We start from the raw sequence: 20,309 nt of genomic DNA, 5'->3' as shown, positions 1-20,309 counted from the left end.
AATCCAGTGTTTTTGTAGGACTAATGTTGAACAAATGCAGTCATAGTATTGCTCTCATATTCATGTAATATGTGTCGGTGTCGTCACAATGTTTTGTTAAGGCTAATATAATTCTTTCATTCTAATGACATGTCTTGTCAATGCTAATGTAATGTTTTACATGACATTCCTTGAATCTTATGCCATGACACTCCACCCCATGCCCCAAAACCCATGACATTTCATTCCAAGAAAATGTCCAAGAATCCTTGCCAGGAAATTCTACTGCATCCCCAAAACTTCAGCCCATGACATCACAGTCAAACTCCCAGAATCACATTGCATCCCCCACCCCCAAAAAAACACGAATAGCCTTTCATAAACAGGTTCTTCTTCCGGTAAACATCACAACATGGTATTCCATGAAATTCCGTTGAATTCCATCCTATAAACATGTCCAAATTCATGAAATGTCATGACTTGAAATTCCAAGAGAATTGCACGAAAATGCCATAGAATCCCATTCGTTGCACTAAAGTGTTACTTTAAAGTCCATGTGACGCAGGTCCGTGTTACTGCAATGTTTGGTCAATTCTAGCATGAACTGGAACGCAGTGCTCGGTCAACATTCATGCATTTGTGGGTAAACTTGCCAGAGGGTTAAAGACTCTAGCTTGAGCCCGCAGCCAAAGGTTGGGTTTGTCAGAAGTGGGATTCGAACCCACGCCTCCAGGGGAGACTGCGACCTGAACGCAGCGCCTTAGACCGCTCGGCCATCCTGACGTGACGGCTAAGGGTTGGGCAGTACTGTTGGAGCTGCCCCGGATGGCAGATGATCTAGAAGCTAGTGCTTCACCGCTCACCCGAGTCCCAGCGCATGCCTCGTTGGCGCAGTTAGGCAGCGCGTCAGTCTCATAATCTGAAGGTCGTGAGTTCGAGCCTCACACGTGGCAGTCTGGTGCTTTTTTGATACAGGGGAGCGTGTAAATAAAAGAGCTGCTTTCTGTGTTCCCTTTTGTGCGTTTGTTCATTTCTTCATATGCAATGCAATTGAAATCCAGTGTTTTTGTAGGACTAATGTTGAACAAATGCAGTCATAGTATTGCTCTCATATTCATGTAATATGTGTCGGTGTCGTCACAATGTTTTGTTAAGGCTAATATAATTCTTTCATTCTAATGACATGTCTTGTCAATGCTAATGTAATGTTTTACATGACATTCCTTGAATCTTATGCCATGACACTCCACCCCATGCCCCAAAACCCATGACATTTCATTCCAAGAAAATGTCCAAGAATCCTTGCCAGGAAATTCTACTGCATCCCCAAAACTTCAGCCCATGACATCACAGTCAAACTCCCAGAATCACATTGCATCCCCCACCCCCAAAAAAACACGAATAGCCTTTCATAAACAGGTTCTTCTTCCGGTAAACATCACAACATGGTATTCCATGAAATTCCGTTGAATTCCATCCTATAAACATGTCCAAATTCATGAAATGTCATGACTTGAAATTCCAAGAGAATTGCACGAAAATGCCATAGAATCCCATTCGTTGCACTAAAGTGTTACTTTAAAGTCCATGTGACGCAGGTCCGTGTTACTGCAATGTTTGGTCAATTCTAGCATGAACTGGAACGCAGTGCTCGGTCAACATTCATGCATTTGTGGGTAAACTTGCCAGAGGGTTAAAGACTCTAGCTTGAGCCCGCAGCCAAAGGTTGGGTTTGTCAGAAGTGGGATTCGAACCCACGCCTCCAGGGGAGACTGCGACCTGAACGCAGCGCCTTAGACCGCTCGGCCATCCTGACGTGACGGCTAAGGGTTGGGCAGTACTGTTGGAGCTGCCCCGGATGGCAGATGATCTAGAAGCTAGTGCTTCACCGCTCACCCGAGTCCCAGCGCATGCCTCGTTGGCGCAGTTAGGCAGCGCGTCAGTCTCATAATCTGAAGGTCGTGAGTTCGAGCCTCACACGGGGCAGTCTGGTGCTTTTTTGATACAGGGGAGCGTGTAAATAAAAGAGCTGCTTTCTGTGTTCCCTTTTGTGCGTTTGTTCATTTCTTCATATGCAATGCAATTGAAATCCAGTGTTTTTGTAGGACTAATGTTGAACAAATGCAGTCATAGTATTGCTCTCATATTCATGTAATATGTGTCGGTGTCGTCACAATGTTTTGTTAAGGCTAATATAATTCTTTCATTCTAATGACATGTCTTGTCAATGCTAATGTAATGTTTTACATGACATTCCTTGAATCTTATGCCATGACACTCCACCCCATGCCCCAAAACCCATGACATTTCATTCCAAGAAAATGTCCAAGAATCCTTGCCAGGAAATTCTACTGCATCCCCAAAACTTCAGCCCATGACATCACAGTCAAACTCCCAGAATCACATTGCATCCCCCACCCCCAAAAAAACACGAATAGCCTTTCATAAACAGGTTCTTCTTCCGGTAAACATCACAACATGGTATTCCATGAAATTCCGTTGAATTCCATCCTATAAACATGTCCAAATTCATGAAATGTCATGACTTGAAATTCCAAGAGAATTGCACGAAAATGCCATAGAATCCCATTCGTTGCACTAAAGTGTTACTTTAAAGTCCATGTGACGCAGGTCCGTGTTACTGCAATGTTTGGTCAATTCTAGCATGAACTGGAACGCAGTGCTCGGTCAACATTCATGCATTTGTGGGTAAACTTGCCAGACGGTTAAAGACTCTAGCTTGAGCCCGCAGCCAAAGGTTGGGTTTGTCAGAAGTGGGATTCGAACCCACGCCTCCAGGGGAGACTGCGACCTGAACGCAGCGCCTTAGACCGCTCGGCCATCCTGACGTGACGGCTAAGGGTTGGGCAGTACTGTTGGAGCTGCCCCGGATGGCAGATGATCTAGAAGCTAGTGCTTCACCGCTCACCCGAGTCCCAGCGCATGCCTCGTTGGCGCAGTTAGGCAGCGCGTCAGTCTCATAATCTGAAGGTCGTGAGTTCGAGCCTCACACGGGGCAGTCTGGTGCTTTTTTGATACAGGGGAGCGTGTAAATAAAAGAGCTGCTTTCTGTGTTCCCTTTTGTGCGTTTGTTCATTTCTTCATATGCAATGCAATTGAAATCCAGTGTTTTTGTAGGACTAATGTTGAACAAATGCAGTCATAGTATTGCTCTCATATTCATGTAATATGTGTCGGTGTCGTCACAATGTTTTGTTAAGGCTAATATAATTCTTTCATTCTAATGACATGTCTTGTCAATGCTAATGTAATGTTTTACATGACATTCCTTGAATCTTATGCCATGACACTCCACCCCATGCCCCAAAACCCATGACATTTCATTCCAAGAAAATGTCCAAGAATCCTTGCCAGGAAATTCTACTGCATCCCCAAAACTTCAGCCCATGACATCACAGTCAAACTCCCAGAATCACATTGCATCCCCCACCCCCAAAAAAACACGAATAGCCTTTCATAAACAGGTTCTTCTTCCGGTAAACATCACAACATGGTATTCCATGAAATTCCGTTGAATTCCATCCTATAAACATGTCCAAATTCATGAAATGTCATGACTTGAAATTCCAAGAGAATTGCACGAAAATGCCATAGAATCCCATTCGTTGCACTAAAGTGTTACTTTAAAGTCCATGTGACGCAGGTCCGTGTTACTGCAATGTTTGGTCAATTCTAGCATGAACTGGAACGCAGTGCTCGGTCAACATTCATGCATTTGTGGGTAAACTTGCCAGAGGGTTAAAGACTCTAGCTTGAGCCCGCAGCCAAAGGTTGGGTTTGTCAGAAGTGGGATTCGAACCCACGCCTCCAGGGGAGACTGCGACCTGAACGCAGCGCCTTAGACCGCTCGGCCATCCTGACGTGACGGCTAAGGGTTGGGCAGTACTGTTGGAGCTGCCCCGGATGGCAGATGATCTAGAAGCTAGTGCTTCACCGCTCACCCGAGTCCCAGCGCATGCCTCGTTGGCGCAGTTAGGCAGCGCGTCAGTCTCATAATCTGAAGGTCGTGAGTTCGAGCCTCACACGGGGCAGTCTGGTGCTTTTTTGATACAGGGGAGCGTGTAAATAAAAGAGCTGCTTTCTGTGTTCCCTTTTGTGCGTTTGTTCATTTCTTCATATGCAATGCAATTGAAATCCAGTGTTTTTGTAGGACTAATGTTGAACAAATGCAGTCATAGTATTGCTCTCATATTCATGTAATATGTGTCGGTGTCGTCACAATGTTTTGTTAAGGCTAATATAATTCTTTCATTCTAATGACATGTCTTGTCAATGCTAATGTAATGTTTTACATGACATTCCTTGAATCTTATGCCATGACACTCCACCCCATGCCCCAAAACCCATGACATTTCATTCCAAGAAAATGTCCAAGAATCCTTGCCAGGAAATTCTACTGCATCCCCAAAACTTCAGCCCATGACATCACAGTCAAACTCCCAGAATCACATTGCATCCCCCACCCCCAAAAAAACACGAATAGCCTTTCATAAACAGGTTCTTCTTCCGGTAAACATCACAACATGGTATTCCATGAAATTCCGTTGAATTCCATCCTATAAACATGTCCAAATTCATGAAATGTCATGACTTGAAATTCCAAGAGAATTGCACGAAAATGCCATAGAATCCCATTCGTTGCACTAAAGTGTTACTTTAAAGTCCATGTGACTGCAATGTTTGGTCAATTCTAGCATGAACTGGAACGCAGTGCTCGGTCAACATTCATGCTTATACTTGCCAGAGGGTTAAAGACTCTAGCTTGAGCCCGCAGCCAAAGGTTGGGTTTGTCAGAAGTGGGATTCGAACCCACGCCTCCAGGGGAGACTTCGACCTGAACGCAGCGCCTTAGACCGCTCGGCCATCCTGACGTGACGGCTAAGGGTTGGGCAGTACTGTTGGAGCTGCCCCGGATGGCAGATGATCTAGAAGCTAGTGCTTCACCGCTCACCCGAGTCCCAGCGCATGCCTCGTTGGCGCAGTTAGGCAGCGCGTCAGTCTCATAATCTGAAGGTCGTGAGTTCGAGCCTCACACGGGGCAGTCTGGTGCTTTTTTGATACAGGGGAGCGTGTAAATAAAAGAGCTGCTTTCTGTGTTCCCTTTTGTGCGTTTGTTCATTTCTTCATATGCAATGCAATTGAAATCCAGTGTTTTTGTAGGACTAATGTTGAACAAATGCAGTCATAGTATTGCTCTCATATTCATGTAATATGTGTCGGTGTCGTCACAATGTTTTGTTAAGGCTAATATAATTCTTTCATTCTAATGACATGTCTTGTCAATGCTAATGTAATGTTTTACATGACATTCCTTGAATCTTATGCCATGACACTCCACCCCATGCCCCAAAACCCATGACATTTCATTCCAAGAAAATGTCCAAGAATCCTTGCCAGGAAATTCTACTGCATCCCCAAAACTTCAGCCCATGACATCACAGTCAAACTCCCAGAATCACATTGCATCCCCCACCCCCAAAAAAACACGAATAGCCTTTCATAAACAGGTTCTTCTTCCGGTAAACATCACAACATGGTATTCCATGAAATTCCGTTGAATTCCATCCTATAAACATGTCCAAATTCATGAAATGTCATGACTTGAAATTCCAAGAGAATTGCACGAAAATGCCATAGAATCCCATTCGTTGCACTAAAGTGTTACTTTAAAGTCCATGTGACGCAGGTCCGTGTTACTGCAATGTTTGGTCAATTCTAGCATGAACTGGAACGCAGTGCTCGGTCAACATTCATGCATTTGTGGGTAAACTTGCCAGAGGGTTAAAGACTCTAGCTTGAGCCCGCAGCCAAAGGTTGGGTTTGTCAGAAGTGGGATTCGAACCCACGCCTCCAGGGAAGACTGCGACCTGAACGCAGCGCCTTAGACCGCTCGGCCATCCTGACGTGACGGCTAAGGGTTGGGCAGTACTGTTGGAGCTGCCCCGGATGGCAGATGATCTAGAAGCTAGTGCTTCACCGCTCACCCGAGTCCCAGCGCATGCCTCGTTGGCGCAGTTAGGCAGCGCGTCAGTCTCATAATCTGAAGGTCGTGAGTTCGAGCCTCACACGGGGCAGTCTGGTGCTTTTTTGATACAGGGGAGCGTGTAAATAAAAGAGCTGCTTTCTGTGTTCCCTTTTGTGCGTTTGTTCATTTCTTCATATGCAATGCAATTGAAATCCAGTGTTTTTGTAGGACTAATGTTGAACAAATGCAGTCATAGTATTGCTCTCATATTCATGTAATATGTGTCGGTGTCGTCACAATGTTTTGTTAAGGCTAATATAATTCTTTCATTCTAATGACATGTCTTGTCAATGCTAATGTAATGTTTTACATGACATTCCTTGAATCTTATGCCATGACACTCCACCCCATGCCCCAAAACCCATGACATTTCATTCCAAGAAAATGTCCAAGAATCCTTGCCAGGAAATTCTACTGCATCCCCAAAACTTCAGCCCATGACATCACAGTCAAACTCCCAGAATCACATTGCATCCCCCACCCCCCAAAAAACACGAATAGCCTTTCATAAACAGGTTCTTCTTCCGGTAAACATCACAACATGGTATTCCATGAAATTCCGTTGAATTCCATCCTATAAACATGTCCAAATTCATGAAATGTCATGACTTGAAATTCCAAGAGAATTGCACGAAAATGCCATAGAATCCCATTCGTTGCACTAAAGTGTTACTTTAAAGTCCATGTGACGCAGGTCCGTGTTACTGCAATGTTTGGTCAATTCTAGCATGAACTGGAACGCAGTGCTCGGTCAACATTCATGCATTTGTGGGTAAACTTGCCAGACGGTTAAAGACTCTAGCTTGAGCCCGCAGCCAAAGGTTGGGTTTGTCAGAAGTGGGATTCGAACCCACGCCTCCAGGGGAGACTGCGACCTGAACACAGCGCCTTAGACCGCTCGGCCATCCTGACGTGACGGCTAAGGGTTGGGCAGTACTGTTGGAGCTGCCCCGGATGGCAGATGATCTAGAAGCTAGTGCTTCACCGCTCACCCGAGTCCCAGCGCATGCCTCGTTGGCGCAGTTAGGCAGCGCGTCAGTCTCATAATCTGAAGGTCGTGAGTTCGAGCCTCACACGGGGCAGTCTGACTTGAAATTCCAAGAGAATTGCACGAAAATGCCATAGAATCCCATTCGTTGAACTAAAGTGTTACTTTAAAGTCCATGTGACGCAGGTCCGTGTTACTGCAATGTTTGGTCAATTCTAGCATGAACTGGAACGCAGTGCTCGGTCAACATTCATGCATTTGTGGGTAAACTTGCCAGAGGGTTAAAGACTCTAGCTTGAGCCCGCAGCCAAAGGTTGGGTTTGTCAGAAGTGGGATTCGAACCCACGCCTCCAGGGGAGACTGCGACCTGAACGCAGTCGCTCGGCCATCCTGACGTGACGGCTAAGGGTTGGGCAGTACTGTTGGAGCTGCCCCGGATGGCAGATGATCTAGAAGCTAGTGCTTCACCGCTCACCCGAGTCCCAGCGCATGCCTCGTTGGCGCAGTTAGGCAGCGCGTCAGTCTCATAATCTGAAGGTCGTGAGTTCGAGCCTCACACGGGGCAGTCTGGTGCTTTTTTGATACAGGGGAGCGTGTAAATAAAAGAGCTGCTTTCTGTGTTCCCTTTTGTGCGTTTGTTCATTTCTTCATATGCAATGCAATTGAAATCCAGTGTTTTTGTAGGACTAATGTTGAACAAATGCAGTCATAGTATTGCTCTCATATTCATGTAATATGTGTCGGTGTCGTCACAATGTTTTGTTAAGGCTAATATAATTCTTTCATTCTAATGACATGTCTTGTCAATGCTAATGTAATGTTTTACATGACATTCCTTGAATCTTATGCCATGACACTCCACCCCATGCCCCAAAACCCATGACATTTCATTCCAAGAAAATGTCCAAGAATCCTTGCCAGGAAATTCTACTGCATCCCCAAAACTTCAGCCCATGACATCACAGTCAAACTCCCAGAATCACATTGCATCCCCCACCCCCAAAAAAACACGAATAGCCTTTCATAAACAGGTTCTTCTTCCGGTAAACATCACAACATGGTATTCCATGAAATTCCGTTGAATTCCATCCTATAAACATGTCCAAATTCATGAAATGTCATGACTTGAAATTCCAAGAGAATTGCACGAAAATGCCATAGAATCCCATTCGTTGCACTAAAGTGTTACTTTAAAGTCCATGTGACGCAGGTCCGTGTTACTGCAATGTTTGGTCAATTCTAGCATGAACTGGAACGCAGTGCTTGGTCAACATTCATGCATTTGTGGGTAAACTTGCCAGACGGTTAAAGACTCTAGCTTGAGCCCGCAGCCAAAGGTTGGGTTTGTCAGAAGTGGGATTCGAACCCACGCCTCCAGGGGAGACTGCGACCTGAACGCAGCGCCTTAGACCGCTCTGCCATCCTGACGTGACGGCTAAGGGTTGGGCAGTACTGTTGGAGCTGCCCCGGATGGCAGATGATCTAGAAGCTAGTGCTTCACCGCTCACCCAAGTCCCAGCGCATGCCTCGTTGGCGCAGTTAGGCAGCGCGTCAGTCTCATAATCTGAAGGTCGTGAGTTCGAGCCTCACACGGGGCAGTCTGGTGCTTTTTTGATACAGGGGAGCGTGTAAATAAAAGAGCTGCTTTCTGTGTTCCCTTTTGTGCGTTTGTTCATTTCTTCATATGCAATGCAATTGAAATCCAGTGTTTTTGTAGGACTAATGTTGAACAAATGCAGTCATAGTATTGCTCTCATATTCATGTAATATGTGTCGGTGTCGTCACAATGTTTTGTTAAGGCTAATATAATTCTTTCATTCTAATGACATGTCTTGTCAATGCTAATGTAATGTTTTACATGACATTGCTTGAATCTTATGCCATGACACTCCACCCCATGCCCCAAAACCCATGACATTTCATTCCAAGAAAATGTCCAAGAATCCTTGCCAGGAAATTCTACTGCATCCCCAAAACTTCAGCCCATGACATCACAGTCAAACTCCCAGAATCACATTGCATCCCCCACCCCCAAAAAAACACGAATAGCCTTTCATAAACAGGTTCTTCTTCCGGTAAACATCACAACATGGTATTCCATGAAATTCCGTTGAATTCCATCCTATAAACATGTCCAAATTCATGAAATGTCATGACTTGAAATTCCAAGAGAATTGCACGAAAATGCCATAGAATCCCATTCGTTGCACTAAAGTGTTACTTTAAAGTCCATGTGACTGCAATGTTTGGTCAATTCTAGCATGAACTGGAACGCAGTGCTCGGTCAACATTCATGCTTAAACTTGCCAGAGGGTTAAAGACTCTAGCTTGAGCCCGCAGCCAAAGGTTGGGTTTGTCAGAAGTGGGATTCGAACCCACGCCTCCAGGGGAGACTGCGACCTGAACGCAGCGCCTTAGACCGCTCGGCCATCCTGACGTGACGGCTAAGGGTTGGGCAGTACTGTTGGAGCTGCCCCGGATGGCAGATGATCTAGAAGCTAGTGCTTCACCGCTCACCCGAGTCCCAGCGCATGCCTCGTTGGCGCAGTTAGGCAGCGCGTCAGTCTCATAATCTGAAGGTCGTGAGTTCGAGCCTCACACGGGGCAGTCTGGTGCTTTTTTGATACAGGGGAGCGTGTAAATAAAAGAGCTGCTTTCTGTGTTCCCTTTTGTGCGTTTGTTCATTTCTTCATATGCAATGCAATTGAAATCCAGTGTTTTTGTAGGACTAATGTTGAACAAATGCAGTCATAGTATTGCTCTCATATTCATGTAATATGTGTCGGTGTCGTCACAATGTTTTGTTAAGGCTAATATAATTCTTTCATTCTAATGACATGTCTTGTCAATGCTAATGTAATGTTTTACATGACATTCCTTGAATCTTATGCCATGACACTCCACCCCATGCCCCAAAACCCATGACATTTCATTCCAAGAAAATGTCCAAGAATCCTTGCCAGGAAATTCTACTGCATCCCCAAAACTTCAGCCCATGACATCACAGTCAAACTCCCAGAATCACATTGCATCCCCCACCCCCCAAAAAACACGACTAGCCTTTCATAAACAGGTTCTTCTTCCGGTAAACATCACAACATGGTATTCCATGAAATTCCGTTGAATTCCATCCTATAAACATGTCCAAATTCATGAAATGTCATGACTTGAAATTCCAAGAGAATTGCACGAAAATGCCATAGAATCCCATTCGTTGCACTAAAGTGTTACTTTAAAGTCCATGTGACGCAGGTCCGTGTTACTGCAATGTTTGGTCAATTCTAGCATGAACTGGAACGCAGTGCTCGGTCAACATTCATGCATTTGTGGGTAAACTTGCCAGAGGGTTAAAGACTCTAGCTTGAGCCCGCAGCCAAAGGTTGGGTTTGTCAGAAGTGGGATTCGAACCCACGCCTCCAGGGGAGACTGCGACCTGAACGCAGCGCCTTAGACCGCTCGGCCATCCTGATGTGACGGCTAAGGGTTGGGCAGTACTGTTGGAGCTGCCCCGGATGGCAGATGATCTAGAAGCTAGTGCTTCACCGCTCACCCGAGTCCCAGCGCATGCCTCGTTGGCGCAGTTAGGCAGCGCGTCAGTCTCATAATCTGAAGGTCGTGAGTTCGAGCCTCACACGGGGCAGTCTGGTGCTTTTTTGATACAGGGGAGCGTGTAAATAAAAGAGCTGCTTTCTGTGTTCCCTTTTGTGCGTTTGTTCATTTCTTCATATGCAATGCAATTGAAATCCAGTGTTTTTGTAGGACTAATGTTGAACAAATGCAGTCATAGTATTGCTCTCATATTCATGTAATATGTGTCGGTGTCGTCACAATGTTTTGTTAAGGCTAATATAATTCTTTCATTCTAATGACATGTCTTGTCAATGCTAATGTAATGTTTTACATGACATTCCTTGAATCTTATGCCATGACACTCCACCCCATGCCCCAAAACCCATGACATTTCATTCCAAGAAAATGTCCAAGAATCCTTGCCAGGAAATTCTACTGCATCCCCAAAACTTCAGCCCATGACATCACAGTCAAACTCCCAGAATCACATTGCATCCCCCACCCCCAAAAAAACACGAATAGCCTTTCATAAACAGGTTCTTCTTCCGGTAAACATCACAACATGGTATTCCATGAAATTCCGTTGAATTCCATCCTATAAACATGTCCAAATTCATGAAATGTCATGACTTGAAATTCCAAGAGAATTGCACGAAAATGCCATAGAATCCCATTCGTTGCACTAAAGTGTTACTTTAAAGTCCATGTGACGCAGGTCCGTGTTACTGCAATGTTTGGTCAATTCTAGCATGAACTGGAACGCAGTGCTCGGTCAACATTCATGCATTTGTGGGTAAACTTGCCAGAGGGTTAAAGACTAGCTTGAGCCCGCAGCCAAAGGTTGGGTTTGTCAGAAGTGGGATTCGAACCCACGCCTCCAGGGGAGACTGCGACCTGAACGCAGCGCCTTAGACCGCTCTGCCATCCTGACGTGACGGCTAAGGGTTGGGCAGTACTGTTGGAGCTGCCCCGGATGGCAGATGATCTAGAAGCTAGTGCTTCACCGCTCACCCAAGTCCCAGCGCATGCCTCGTTGGCGCAGTTAGGCAGCGCGTCAGTCTCATAATCTGAAGGTCGTGAGTTCGAGCCTCACACGGGGCAGTCTGGTGCTTTTTTGATACAGGGGAGCGTGTAAATAAAAGAGCTGCTTTCTGTGTTCCCTTTTGTGCGTTTGTTCATTTCTTCATATGCAATGCAATTGAAATCCAGTGTTTTTGTAGGACTAATGTTGAACAAATGCAGTCATAGTATTGCTCTCATATTCATGTAATATGTGTCGGTGTCGTCACAATGTTTTGTTAAGGCTAATATAATTCTTTCATTCTAATGACATGTCTTGTCAATGCTAATGTAATGTTTTACATGACATTGCTTGAATCTTATGCCATGACACTCCACCCCATGCCCCAAAACCCATGACATTTCATTCCAAGAAAATGTCCAAGAATCCTTGCCAGGAAATTCTACTGCATCCCCAAAACTTCAGCCCATGACATCACAGTCAAACTCCCAGAATCACATTGCATCCCCCACCCCCCAAAAAACACGAATAGCCTTTCATAAACAGGTTCTTCTTCCGGTAAACATCACAACATGGTATTCCATGAAATTCCGTTGAATTCCATCCTATAAACATGTCCAAATTCATGAAATGTCATGACTTGAAATTCCAAGAGAATTGCACGAAAATGCCATAGAATCCCATTCGTTGCACTAAAGTGTTACTTTAAAGTCCATGTGACTGCAATGTTTGGTCAATTCTAGCATGAACTGGAACGCAGTGCTCGGTCAACATTCATGCTTAAACTTGCCAGAGGGTTAAAGACTCTAGCTTGAGCCCGCAGCCAAAGGTTGGGTTTGTCAGAAGTGGGATTCGAACCCACGCCTCCAGGGGAGACTGCGACCTGAACGCAGCGCCTTAGACCGCTCGGCCATCCTGACGTGACGGCTAAGGGTTGGGCAGTACTGTTGGAGCTGCCCCGGATGGCAGATGATCTAGAAGCTAGTGCTTCACCGCTCACCCGAGTCCCAGCGCATGCCTCGTTGGCGCAGTTAGGCAGCGCGTCAGTCTCATAATCTGAAGGTCGTGAGTTCGAGCCTCACACGGGGCAGTCTGGTGCTTTTTTGATACAGGGGAGCGTGTAAATAAAAGAGCTGCTTTCTGTGTTCCCTTTTGTGCGTTTGTTCATTTCTTCATATGCAATGCAATTGAAATCCAGTGTTTTTGTAGGACTAATGTTGAACAAATGCAGTCATAGTATTGCTCTCATATTCATGTAATATGTGTCGGTGTCGTCACAATGTTTTGTTAAGGCTAATATAATTCTTTCATTCTAATGACATGTCTTGTCAATGCTAATGTAATGTTTTACATGACATTCCTTGAATCTTATGCCATGACACTCCACCCCATGCCCCAAAACCCATGACATTTCATTCCAAGAAAATGTCCAAGAATCCTTGCCAGGAAATTCTACTGCATCCCCAAAACTTCAGCCCATGACATCACAGTCAAACTCCCAGAATCACATTGCATCCCCCACCCCCCAAAAAACACGACTAGCCTTTCATAAACAGGTTCTTCTTCCGGTAAACATCACAACATGGTATTCCATGAAATTCCGTTGAATTCCATCCTATAAACATGTCCAAATTCATGAAATGTCATGACTTGAAATTCCAAGAGAATTGCACGAAAATGCCATAGAATCCCATTCGTTGCACTAAAGTGTTACTTTAAAGTCCATGTGACGCAGGTCCGTGTTACTGCAATGTTTGGTCAATTCTAGCATGAACTGGAACGCAGTGCTTGGTCAACATTCATGCATTTGTGGGTAAACTTGCCAGACGGTTAAAGACTCTAGCTTGAGCCCGCAGCCAAAGGTTGGGTTTGTCAGAAGTGGGATTCGAACCCACGCCTCCAGGGGAGACTGCGACCTGAACGCAGCGCCTTAGACCGCTCTGCCATCCTGACGTGACGGCTAAGGGTTGGGCAGTACTGTTGGAGCTGCCCCGGATGGCAGATGATCTAGAAGCTAGTGCTTCACCGCTCACCCAAGTCCCAGCGCATGCCTCGTTGGCGCAGTTAGGCAGCGCGTCAGTCTCATAATCTGAAGGTCGTGAGTTCGAGCCTCACACGGGGCAGTCTGGTGCTTTTTTGATACAGGGGAGCGTGTAAATAAAAGAGCTGCTTTCTGTGTTCCCTTTTGTGCGTTTGTTCATTTCTTCATATGCAATGCAATTGAAATCCAGTGTTTTTGTAGGACTAATGTTGAACAAATGCAGTCATAGTATTGCTCTCATATTCATGTAATATGTGTCGGTGTCGTCACAATGTTTTGTTAAGGCTAATATAATTCTTTCATTCTAATGACATGTCTTGTCAATGCTAATGTAATGTTTTACATGACATTCCTTGAATCTTATGCCATGACACTCCACCCCATGCCCCAAAACCCATGACATTTCATTCCAAGAAAATGTCCAAGAATCCTTGCCAGGAAATTCTACTGCATCCCCAAAACTTCAGCCCATGACATCACAGTCAAACTCCCAGAATCACATTGCATCCCCCACCCCCAAAAAAACACGAATAGCCTTTCATAAACAGGTTCTTCTTCCGGTAAACATCACAACATGGTATTCCATGAAATTCCGTTGAATTCCATCCTATAAACATGTCCAAATTCATGAAATGTCATGACTTGAAATTCCAAGAGAATTGCACGAAAATGCCATAGAATCCCATTCGTTGCACTAAAGTGTTACTTTAAAGTCCATGTGACGCAGGTCCGTGTTACTGCAATGTTTGGTCAATTCTAGCATGAACTGGAACGCAGTGCTCGGTCAACATTCATGCATTTGTGGGTAAACTTGCCAGAGGGTTAAAGACTAGCTTGAGCCCGCAGCCAAAGGTTGGGTTTGTCAGAAGTGGGATTCGAACCCACGCCTCCAGGGGAGACTGCGACCTGAACGCAGCGCCTTAGACCGCTCGGCCATCCTGACGTGACGGCTAAGGGTTGGGCAGTACTGTTGGAGCTGCCCCGGATGGCAGATGATCTAGAAGCTAGTGCTTCACCGCTCACCCGAGTCCCAGCGCATGCCTCGTTGGCGCAGTTAGGCAGCGCGTCAGTCTCATAATCTGAAGGTCGGTAGTTCGAGCCTCACACGGGGCAGTCTGACTTGAAATTCCAAGAGAATTGCACGAAAATGCCATAGAATCCCATTCGTTGAACTAAAGTGTTACTTTAAAGTCCATGTGACGCAGGTCCGTGTTACTGCAATGTTTGGTCAATTCTAGCATGAACTGGAACGCAGTGCTCGGTCAACATTCATGCATTTGTGGGTAAACTTGCCAGAGGGTTAAAGACTCTAGCTTGAGCCCGCAGCCAAAGGTTGGGTTTGTCAGAAGTGGGATTCGAACCCACGCCTCCAGGGGAGACTGCGACCTGAACGCAGTCGCTCGGCCATCCTGACGTGACGGCTAAGGGTTGGGCAGTACTGTTGGAGCTGCCCCGGATGGCAGATGATCTAGAAGCTAGTGCTTCACCGCTCACCCGAGTCCCAGCGCATGCCTCGTTGGCGCAGTTAGGCAGCGCGTCAGTCTCATAATCTGAAGGTCGTGAGTTCGAGCCTCACACGGGGCAGTCTGGTGCTTTTTTGATACAGGGGAGCGTGTAAATAAAAGAGCTGCTTTCTGTGTTCCCTTTTGTGCGTTTGTTCATTTCTTCATATGCAATGCAATTGAAATCCAGTGTTTTTGTAGGACTAATGTTGAACAAATGCAGTCATAGTATTGCTCTCATATTCATGTAATATGTGTCGGTGTCGTCACAATGTTTTGTTAAGGCTAATATAATTCTTTCATTCTAATGACATGTCTTGTCAATGCTAATGTAATGTTTTACATGACATTCCTTGAATCTTATGCCATGACACTCCACCCCATGCCCCAAAACCCATGACATTTCATTCCAAGAAAATGTCCAAGAATCCTTGCCAGGAAATTCTACTGCATCCCCAAAACTTCAGCCCATGACATCACAGTCAAACTCCCAGAATCACATTGCATCCCCCACCCCCCAAAAAACACGAATAGCCTTTCATAAACAGGTTCTTCTTCCGGTAAACATCACAACATGGTATTCCATGAAATTCCGTTGAATTCCATCCTATAAACATGTCCAAATTCATGAAATGTCATGACTTGAAATTCCAAGAGAATTGCACGAAAATGCCATAGAATCCCATTCGTTGCACTAAAGTGTTACTTTAAAGTCCATGTGACGCAGGTCCGTGTTACTGCAATGTTTGGTCAATTCTAGCATGAACTGGAACGCAGTGCTTGGTCAACATTCATGCATTTGTGGGTAAACTTGCCAGACGGTTAAAGACTCTAGCTTGAGCCCGCAGCCAAAGGTTGGGTTTGTCAGAAGTGGGATTCGAACCCACGCCTCCAGGGGAGACTGCGACCTGAACGCAGCGCCTTAGACCGCTCTGCCATCCTGACGTGACGGCTAAGGGTTGGGCAGTACTGTTGGAGCTGCCCCGGATGGCAGATGATCTAGAAGCTAGTGCTTCACCGCTCACCCAAGTCCCAGCGCATGCCTCGTTGGCGCAGTTAGGCAGCGCGTCAGTCTCATAATCTGAAGGTCGTGAGTTCGAGCCTCACACGGGGCAGTCTGGTGCTTTTTTGATACAGGGGAGCGTGTAAATAAAAGAGCTGCTTTCTGTGTTCCCTTTTGTGCGTTTGTTCATTTCTTCATATGCAATGCAATTGAAATCCAGTGTTTTTGTAGGACTAATGTTGAACAAATGCAGTCATAGTATTGCTCTCATATTCATGTAATATGTGTCGGTGTCGTCACAATGTTTTGTTAAGGCTAATATAATTCTTTCATTCTAATGACATGTCTTGTCAATGCTAATGTAATGTTTTACATGACATTGCTTGAATCTTATGCCATGACACTCCACCCCATGCCCCAAAACCCATGACATTTCATTCCAAGAAAATGTCCAAGAATCCTTGCCAGGAAATTCTACTGCATCCCCAAAACTTCAGCCCATGACATCACAGTCAAACTCCCAGAATCACATTGCATCCCCCACCCCCCAAAAAACACGAATAGCCTTTCATAAACAGGTTCTTCTTCTGGTAAACATCACAACATGGTATTCCATGAAATTCCGTTGAATTCCATCCTATAAACATGTCCAAATTCATGAAATGTCATGACTTGAAATTCCAAGAGAATTGCACGAAAATGCCATAGAATCCCATTCGTTGCACTAAAGTGTTACTTTAAAGTCCATGTGACTGCAATGTTTGGTCAATTCTAGCATGAACTGGAACGCAGTGCTCGGTCAACATTCATGCTTAAACTTGCCAGAGGGTTAAAGACTCTAGCTTGAGCCCGCAGCCAAAGGTTGGGTTTGTCAGAAGTGGGATTCGAACCCACGCCTCCAGGGGAGACTGCGACCTGAACGCAGCGCCTTAGACCGCTCGGCCATCCTGACGTGACGGCTAAGGGTTGGGCAGTACTGTTGGAGCTGCCCCGGATGGCAGATGATCTAGAAGCTAGTGCTTCACCGCTCACCCGAGTCCCAGCGCATGCCTCGTTGGCGCAGTTAGGCAGCGCGTCAGTCTCATAATCTGAAGGTCGTGAGTTCGAGCCTCACACGGGGCAGTCTGGTGCTTTTTTGATACAGGGGAGCGTGTAAATAAAAGAGCTGCTTTCTGTGTTCCCTTTTGTGCGTTTGTTCATTTCTTCATATGCAATGCAATTGAAATCCAGTGTTTTTGTAGGACTAATGTTGAACAAATGCAGTCATAGTATTGCTCTCATATTCATGTAATATGTGTCGGTGTCGTCACAATGTTTTGTTAAGGCTAATATAATTCTTTCATTCTAATGACATGTCTTGTCAATGCTAATGTAATGTTTTACATGACATTCCTTGAATCTTATGCCATGACACTCCACCCCATGCCCCAAAACCCATGACATTTCATTCCAAGAAAATGTCCAAGAATCCTTGCCAGGAAATTCTACTGCATCCCCAAAACTTCAGCCCATGACATCACAGTCAAACTCCCAGAATCACATTGCATCCCCCACCCCCCAAAAAACACGAATAGCCTTTCATAAACAGGTTCTTCTTCCGGTAAACATCACAACATGGTATTCCATGAAATTCCGTTGAATTCCATCCTATAAACATGTCCAAATTCATGAAATGTCATGACTTGAAATTCCAAGAGAATTGCACGAAAATGCCATAGAATCCCATTCGTTGCACTAAAGTGTTACTTTAAAGTCCATGTGACGCAGGTCCGTGTTACTGCAATGTTTGGTCAATTCTAGCATGAACTGGAACGCAGTGCTCGGTCAACATTCATGCATTTGTGGGTAAACTTGCCAGAGGGTTAAAGACTCTAGCTTGAGCCCGCAGCCAAAGGTTGGGTTTGTCAGAAGTGGGATTCGAACCCACGCCTCCAGGGGAGACTGCGACCTGAACGCAGCGCCTTAGACCGCTCGGCCATCCTGACGTGACGGCTAAGGGTTGGGCAGTACTGTTGGAGCTGCCCCGGATGGCAGATGATCTAGAAGCTAGTGCTTCACCGCTCACCCGAGTCCCAGCGCATGCCTCGTTGGCGCAGTTAGGCAGCGCGTCAGTCTCATAATCTGAAGGTCGTGAGTTCGAGCCTCACACGGGGCAGTCTGGTGCTTTTTTGATACAGGGGAGCGTGTAAATAAAAGAGCTGCTTTCTGTGTTCCCTTTTGTGCGTTTGTTCATTTCTTCATATGCAATGCAATTGAAATCCAGTGTTTTTGTAGGACTAATGTTGAACAAATGCAGTCATAGTATTGCTCTCATATTCATGTAATATGTGTCGGTGTCGTCACAATGTTTTGTTAAGGCTAATATAATTCTTTCATTCTAATGACATGTCTTGTCAATGCTAATGTAATGTTTTACATGACATTCCTTGAATCTTATGCCATGACACTCCACCCCATGCCCCAAAACCCATGACATTTCATTCCAAGAAAATGTCCAAGAATCCTTGCCAGGAAATTCTACTGCATCCCCAAAACTTCAGCCCATGACATCACAGTCAAACTCCCAGAATCACATTGCATCCCCCACCCCCAAAAAAACACGAATAGCCTTTCATAAACAGGTTCTTCTTCCGGTAAACATCACAACATGGTATTCCATGAAATTCCGTTGAATTCCATCCTATAAACATGTCCAAATTCATGAAATGTCATGACTTGAAATTCCAAGAGAATTGCACGAAAATGCCATAGAATCCCATTCGTTGCACTAAAGTGTTACTTTAAAGTCCATGTGACGCAGGTCCGTGTTACTGCAATGTTTGGTCAATTCTAGCATGAACTGGAACGCAGTGCTCGGTCAACATTCATGCATTTGTGGGTAAACTTGCCAGAGGGTTAAAGACTAGCTTGAGCCCGCAGCCAAAGGTTGGGTTTGTCAGAAGTGGGATTCGAACCCACGCCTCCAGGGGAGACTGCGACCTGAACGCAGCGCCTTAGACCGCTCGGCCATCCTGACGTGACGGCTAAGGGTTGGGCAGTACTGTTGGAGCTGCCCCGGATGGCAGATGATCTAGAAGCTAGTGCTTCACCGCTCACCCGAGTCCCAGCGCATGCCTCGTTGGCGCAGTTAGGCAGCGCGTCAGTCTCATAATCTGAAGGTCGTGAGTTCGAGCCTCACACGGGGCAGTCTGACTTGAAATTCCAAGAGAATTGCACGAAAATGCCATAGAATCCCATTCGTTGAACTAAAGTGTTACTTTAAAGTCCATGTGACGCAGGTCCGTGTTACTGCAATGTTTGGTCAATTCTAGCATGAACTGGAACGCAGTGCTCGGTCAACATTCATGCATTTGTGGGTAAACTTGCCAGAGGGTTAAAGACTCTAGCTTGAGCCCGCAGCCAAAGGTTGGGTTTGTCAGAAGTGGGATTCGAACCCACGCCTCCAGGGGAGACTGCGACCTGAACGCAGCGCCTTAGACCGCTCGGCCATCCTGACGTGACGGCTAAGGGTTGGGCAGTACTGTTGGAGCTGCCCCGGATGGCAGATGATCTAGAAGCTAGTGCTTCACCGCTCACCCGAGTCCCAGCGCATGCCTCGTTGGCGCAGTTAGGCAGCGCGTCAGTCTCATAATCTGAAGGTTGTGAGTTCGAGCCTCACACGGGGCAGTCTGGTGCTTTTTTGATACAGGGGAGCGTGTAAATAAAAGAGCTGCTTTCTGTGTTCCCTTTTGTGCGTTTGTTCATTTCTTCATATGCAATGCAATTGAAATCCAGTGTTTTTGTAGGACTAATGTTGAACAAATGCAGTCATAGTATTGCTCTCATATTCATGTAATATGTGTCGGTGTCGTCACAATGTTTTGTTAAGGCTAATATAATTCTTTCATTCTAATGACATGTCTTGTCAATGCTAATGTAATGTTTTACATGACATTCCTTGAATCTTATGCCATGACACTCCACCCCATGCCCCAAAACCCATGACATTTCATTCCAAGAAAATGTCCAAGAATCCTTGCCAGGAAATTCTACTGCATCCCCAAAACTTCAGCCCATGACATCACAGTCAAACTCCCAGAATCACATTGCATCCCCCACCCCCAAAAAAACACGAATAGCCTTTCATAAACAGGTTCTTCTTCCGGTAAACATCACAAC

The sequence above is a fragment of the Rutilus rutilus genome (genome assembly GCF_951802725.1).
Source record: "Rutilus rutilus genome assembly, chromosome: 4".
NCBI classification, from domain to species: Eukaryota; Metazoa; Chordata; class Actinopteri; order Cypriniformes; family Leuciscidae; genus Rutilus; species Rutilus rutilus.
This window is presented reverse-complemented; position numbering follows the sequence as displayed.